This window comes from Hipposideros armiger, unplaced genomic scaffold (genome assembly GCF_001890085.2).
Source record: "Hipposideros armiger isolate ML-2016 unplaced genomic scaffold, ASM189008v1 scaffold_1005, whole genome shotgun sequence".
Classification (NCBI taxonomy): Eukaryota; Metazoa; Chordata; class Mammalia; order Chiroptera; family Hipposideridae; genus Hipposideros; species Hipposideros armiger.
In genome coordinates, this window is record NW_017732355.1 from 266,080 (window position 1) to 273,633 (window position 7,554).

Here is a 7,554-nt window from a genome sequence, read left to right on the forward strand (position 1 = left end):
AGTTTCAGGTGTACAAAACAATGTAATAGTTAGACATTTACACCCCTCACAAAGTGATAAACCCCCTCCCCCAATCTACTACCCCTCTGACATCATATACACTTGTTACAATTCCATTGACTCTATGTATCTATTTTATTATTAGATGGAAACCAGCAGATGGCACTGTGTTAGGCTTCATCCCAGTAATTTCCATCATGCAGTAATATCCTTGTGGTTGGACCTTGGGGAAATGCAAGATAGCACTTTGGTGAAGTATCTTATAGGAAATAATTAAACATGCCAGTAAAGCATCTTCTACTGCTGAATTTCTGACTATGATTATTTCTTTGCTCTCTGCTACCCACAGTGTAGAAATTCAACAACCACAAGAATCTATGCTGCTACCTGCTTAACCAGAGAAGGAAAGAACCACTTTGGGAGGCGGGAAGAGAGTGTCTTCTGGTTGTTAGATTTCTGCACTGTGGTCAGCGGATAGCAAGAAGTCATCTCAGTCAGGAACACAACAGTGATATGGGCATCTTGCAGCTTATCTAAATAATGTTTAGTGTTTCGCATTGTGTACTTTACAGACATTATTTCATTGATCCTAAAAATATCTCTGTGAAATAGGCAAGTAGAGATGTTGCCATTATCTGTTGCAGAGAGCTTTCACCAAGAAATAATTTTACAAAAGCTCAAGTATTGAGAAAGCATAAATTCTGAAATATATCTCTAATATTTAATTATCTAGATTATGGCTTGGTAATTATTAGGGATGTAGCTCCTTATTAGGGTTGTACTCCTCTAAGTGGATTTAAAAATCTACACAGTGCCATGATGTGTGGAGAATCACAAAGTATTTCAAGAGTACTTAGAGGGCTGACTAAATAAATAATTAGCTTTGTGACCTTGGGAAGGTCATACAACCTCTGGACCTAAATGACTTCATCATAAAAACAGTGGAGTTATACTAGGTTTCCATCATATTGGCAGCATAATGAAGTGCTTGCAAGTCTAGACTTTGGATTGAGGAAGCCTCCAGTTTGAATTCCTGCTCTGTCACTCAGCTGTGTGAACTTAAATAAATTGTTTAACTTTTTGAGCCCCAGTTTCCATACCTCTCAAATATGAGTAATAATAACACCTATCTTTTTTAATTGTTTGAGAAAATTATGTGCAACAAATGTAAAATGTTTAACATAGCACCTGGCTTATACTAAGCAGCCAATAAATATTAACTATCATTATTAGCAAATATGGTTCTAACCTCATGCTATTAAAGAGTTTCTTTATTGGGTTTTGCTTACTGGGTTGAACCTGCTCTAGGTTCTATAGCTGATTCAGGCTCTGACAACTCATCATGAAATGTTACTTAATTTTTAATAAATTTAGTAAGCAATAACTTACTTTGTAAGCCCTCCCTTTCTCTCTTGTTTTGAAAGGAGAGTGAACTGGCCTGGCCAGAAAGTGAAGGCAGATATCCAGAAATGCAGGCAGAGTGAGTTAATCAAAGTCACAGCTGGTATGAATGTCAGAGCTTTATCTACTTTTCCAAAAGTTTTTGGCTCGCAGTAATATCCTTGGTCCAGGCTGCATCTTGCCAACCCTAGTAATATTTCAAAGGTTGATTTAGATTTGGCTGCTCAAAGCATAGATCACTACTCCAATCTCCATGACATTTCAAGCCCAGGACCCAAATTCTAACATCCTTAAAAGTTATAGCCATAAATAAAGCAGAGGTACATTGCTAAATTAAAATGGGGAAGGAATTATTATCCACATGGAAGTACATTTTAGTCATTTCACCAAATTTAGGTCAACCAAGTTGATTTTGTGGTATTTCCAGCTGCTATCTGTGCTTTGGCACTAGGGTAAAGGTTCCAAAGTAGCTCTCTATGGCCTCAGTCATCTCTGACGAAGTGTGTAATGTCTGGCTTCTATAATATTTCCATTAAAATACCTATGAAGGTTCAGAAGAAATAATAATGATAACTATTAAATAACAATAAAAATAATCATAATAACCATAAAGATGTAGAGCCAATATTCAAATCAGAAGCTGACTAGAATTTTTACTTTCTATTACTAATTAGGGGGTAGAAATGAAAATTACAATTAGCAAAAAAACTCAGTGTGGCAGCTATATGTCCCAAAGATGATCACACCAATATATCCCATTCCAGGTATTCTTACAATATTACATTGATGCTCCTTCATCAAGGGGTGGGGTCTATTCCCCCTTCCCCTGAATATAGACCTCAATAGACCTAATATAAAGCATAGAGGAAGAAGAAACACTGCATAACTTTCATGGCTCCATTAGAAAAGTCAGTACTGCTTCTCTCTCTCTCCCTTTCTATCCCCCCCACCCCCGCCTCTCTCTCCCTCATCTTTGGAGTTCAACCATCACGTTGTGAGAAAACTCAGGCCATGTAGAGAGGCCACTAATTGGTTTTCTGGTCAACAGTACCAGCTAAGGTCTAAACCAGCAGCCAAGAGAATGAACTACTAGGTACATAATAGAGTGAATCTTCTGATAATTGCAGCCCTTAGACTTTGAGATGTCCCAGCTAATGATGAGTGGAGCAGAGATGAGCTACCCTAATAGGCTTTGCCCAAGTTTCAAATTTGTAAGCAAAATAAATGTTGTTGTTGCTGCTTTAGGCCACTAAGTTTTTTGTTGTTGTTTTTGTTGTTGTTGTTGTTGTTTGTTTTTATAGGCCACTAAGTTTTGAGGTGGTTTGTTACACACCAATAGATAACCAGAAGACCCAAACACACACATTGCCACATAAAAGAGAGGGAGCCTGCTGTTTTTATACTGGAATCAGATATTCCGTGTTCTTCTCTCACTGCTGTTTCCACTGTTCAGAGAAACAGGTTCAACTGGAAAATGGACTGCTCTCCCTCCATAGGCACAGTTACTATCTTTAGAGTTGATCAGAGCATTATAACAGAAGCAATTTAATAGCATCCACTAATACTTGCTAAGTGTTTAAGATTGAGTAAGCATGGTGTTAATGATTTTACCTGCAATTTCTCATTTAATACCCTCAACAACTCCATGAAGCTTAAGAGAAGTTCAGAAGTTAAGAAATTTATCCAAAGTTCCTCAGCAGAAGAGCACTATTTAAAACCAGTGTGCTTAACCACATGGAAAGTAAAACCATTCTCCTAAACTCTTTCATTAATGAGGAAATAAAACATCATTGGAAGCCCTTTGGAAAATAGTGACCACAAAAAAAAAAACATGATAAAATAAAATATCATGTCAAAATTTACAGGATGTAGTCAAAGCTGTACTCAGAGAACTAGACTCAAATGTACTCAGTAAAATTAATAGATTTAGATGCTTTCACTTTAAACAAACAAAGAATAAAAATAAACGAACCAAATATTAAATTCAATAATTTATTAACTCAATCTAAAGAAACCAGAATGGATTATCATACTGGTTACATCATACATTAAACAAAATAAAAAGGCTTGAGGTATAAAACAATACAAATTAAACCCACGGGCAGTGTATCATGAAAAAACAAAAGTTGAATAATTGTGTATACTATTCAGGGGAGGCTAACTGCTAGGAAAAAAAAACTTGAAGTTTTAGTCATTTAATAAATGCTTATCAATTGCTTACATTATAATCTAACTATTGGGTTGTCAGAAAAGTCATGGCACATTTTAGCAACAAAAAACATAGAAAAATACATCATGACTTTTCCAACAACCCAATAAATGGTGATGGGGGTTAGGAGGCCTCTGCTTCACAAATAGGAAGAGAGTAGTAGATGATTGTTCATGGGTAATTTCTGTGGTCTAGAACTAGAAGCCATATATAATACTTCAGTACATGTTCCTTTCACTAGAAGCTAATCATATAGCTTTATTGCAAGACTAAAAAACTTAGTCCATCAACATGCCCAAGAGGAAAAAAAAATGGGTTTGGTGAACATATGCCATTGTCTCTGCCATGATCTTCCTTAGAAGTCAAGAAATATCCATTTTGCTTTTTCATCCCACATGTGGAACATACTAATCCACTACCAAGGAAAACTCAAAGTCCTAAGAATTCGTTGTAATCAATTAAAGTTCAAGAGCTCTTGATGATGCAAAGTCCTTTTTAACTTGCCTCATGTTGTTTCTCATGATCTGGTGACTAATGAACCAAAAAGAGAAATTATTTGCTTCCCTCTGACACTGGCTGCATAATTGTGGAGCAGGGACAGTGTAAGTGCAATAAACATTCCCATTCAGAAAAGGGAAGAACAGAAATCACACAGCAGATATTGGTACATAGCAATTCTGAAATCCTATGGTACAAATATTACAAATCTGATTCTGTTTTCAGAAAGCACATCTTCACCGTTCTTTTAATCCCTGGCTGTCTGAGTTGGGAACATGGTTCTTCCATGTCAAAAATCTTCCATAGCCATATTTAAAATAAATTTTGGATATTCTGACCACTTGGAGGCAGAAAAGCTTGAGGAACTTACTTTCTGTTCATTGAAGGCTGAAGTTCCAATAGTTGATTTAAAGTTTGGTCAGAGAATTTTAGTCCTGGTATATTGCTTTTTTAGACTTCTAAATTATTTGCTTCCAATTAGTATGATGCACAGCAAACATACTCAAAGTCCTTTCCTGGACATAGTTCCCAAATCTGATGTATTTATTTGCATTTTTGCCACCAAGCACTCCAACCTTAATCTGCTTCTTTGAGGCTAACAGGCTTGGCTAGGAAGACTATTTGCAATAGGCTTCTTCACTCACAAGCTTTCTCAGTCATATTTGCCATCAAATCTTATCTCCCATTGTTTCAGAGCTAGAAACAGTCAACTTTTCCAACTCTTCAAGGACTTTTTTTTTTCTGGACTTTCTCTATTTCCATTTATTTATGCTTTCAAGTTTGCCAATTCTTTCCTGAGGTCCCTTTATCTTTTCAAACCTCAACAAATACCAACCAACATACACTAACAATTCTATTCTTTCAATTCACTTCCCCTAGGCCTATCGGCTAAATGGACGTATGGTCTGCCTCCCAATATGGCAGGTCTCACCTCACGTGTTGTCAGTACATTATATGAATTGTCATATTTCCAGCTTTCAATATCTGTTCCTTTGAATTCTGTCACCAAAATGCTTAGCCCTTGTCATGTGTTTTAGATTTTTATGATCGCTACAGCTGACTTATGAATAAATTAAAGTTGGTTGGTGCTTAAAAAATGAAATCTTAGTTTTGCTGTCCCACCTAAATGTGAATATCTACAAAGTACAGTATATTTTTCTTGTGGACCAGACAAAGGAAATAGATTTGGTAAGCTTCTGACTAATATTTTCCAGTTAGAGAGAGTTCACGTATCTGTTACTCTTAGAAAGTTTACAATCTAGACAAGAAAGATAAGGAAAGAAAATTACTCTAATCAAAATAGGGTGGGAATTATTACCAGCAACAAATATCTGTGGGACAGATATTTATTATGAAACTATGATTTGGACGACTGGATTCTAGTGATAGCAACTGAAAACAAACTTGCTCCTTCCAGAACAATGGACACTAGGAAATGGAACTTAAGTTCCAGATGACTGGATCACCATAGTCAGAGCAAAACCACAATCATCTTGTTTTGATTTGAGGAATGTAAGCTTTTAAGTAGAGTTATTTATGACATTCTTACATCACATTCTTACATCAATCGTAAGATCAAGTTTGGTTCTAAAGTATTGTATAAAGAATAACTGAACCTATACATGGAGCTTAACCTGCCAAGTTGTGATGGATGTAGAGACAGAAACCAAAGCACCCCACTAGGGAACCCGGAAAAAAAAATCAGAGACAGTGTTAGAGGGAAGAGAAGATTCATGGAAGATGGAACAGGTACTCAACTTTCTCTAGTTTTTATCTTTGAAAATTTACTAATGCTGAAGATCCAGAAATGAGTAAGAAACATGATGCCATCCTCAGAGAACAGCAATTGCAAGGCAAAGACTAATTGAGGAGACATTATTCAACCCAACAGAGTCAGCCCGTTTCATCATTTCCCCATTGGTGTTCTATAAATCTTTCATTCAAATGAGAGTCTCTAAAGTTTTGACAAGAACAGTGAAAAAGCATGAGACAGTGTCACATTTGAAAGGGCACTAACTTTTATTTGGAAAGCAACTGTAGTAAATATAAAATAATTGTTAATGCTTTGAATTTCCAGTTCAACTCTCCCTGTAGATACTTTTCTGTTGCCTGAGCATCCAGGCTTTTTGCCATTAACATTTGTTCTGCTAATTAAAAATGAATGTGCATCAAAAATAATAACTTGCAGTAAATAGGTCTATTTCATTCAGTATTTTATGAATGATATCATCATTCTCATATGCTGTGGCTTGCAATAATCATGTAATCTATTCTGCATCAGTAAATAGTAATTTATTATTCTGAAGCTTTAGTATGATTCATTTTGCCAATGGTTTAAGTACCCACTAGTTAATGCTTTGCTGCTGCTGACCTGAGTAGATTTTTTTGGTAAAGCTTCATATAGCATTTATAGGTCACAAAAATGCCAACAACGTTCATTATGGTCATTTCCCAAACTACCTGACAGCAAAATGTTTTCTCTCAACTCATTTGTATGTATATCCCTTAATTAATGCCTCACCTCATGCCAAATTATAGTGAAATTTTTGTCACTTTACATGCAGCATGGCATTTACACAAATATCTCTGAATTTACCATGAGCCATGCACATTGAATTTGTATCCTGTGGCTTAAAGGCAGATAAACAATAAACCAGGACCCAAATAGCTGCAGACTGAAAAGCACTGGTAAATTAGAAAAGTGAAAATCTTTGCAAAAGTTGAAAATGTCCTCTACACCATCCTCAGAGGCATTCTGACTACTAATTGCTGTCAACAAATAGACCTTGTAGAAGCAGTGCATAAACGCTGTTAGGGTTATTTTCAGAAGGTGATTTTGTGTATAGAAAATATCCCTCATCTGAAAGACAAACAGAATTTTTTTTTCATCAGAAAAGGTGTTTGAAAGACCCTTAAAGGCTCAAAAATGGAGAGGTGCATAAATCCATTATGAAAGAAGTCCTTTCTGGGGATGAAGGGTATTGAAATGATGCCATGTGACTTGTTCAGGGCATTAACATGCCCTGGGAACATAAAAGAGTTCAGTGAATAGAACTCAAAAAATTTAGGTCCAAACTAATTTCTGATTTAGAAACAATATAGTACTTTCTGTCATAAGATTGACTTACATGAGATGCTCCAAAAACAAGAATGTCCCAATAGCCCCACTTTATTTAACATCTTAAATACAACGAGAGCATAAGGTAGAGGATTTAAGACCATAGGGTCTGGAGCTAGGTCATTTGCGCTTGCATCTTGGCTCTTGCCCAACCCACTGTGACACTTTGGGCAAATGATCTAACCTCTGTGCTGCTTGAATTTCCTCTTTTAGGAAGTGGGGGAGGGCTTATCATGACCATATGGGTTTTTATAAAGATTAAATGAGTTAGTACAGGTAAGGCAGTTTAGAATGATGCCCCACACATAACTATTCATTCATTAAAGGT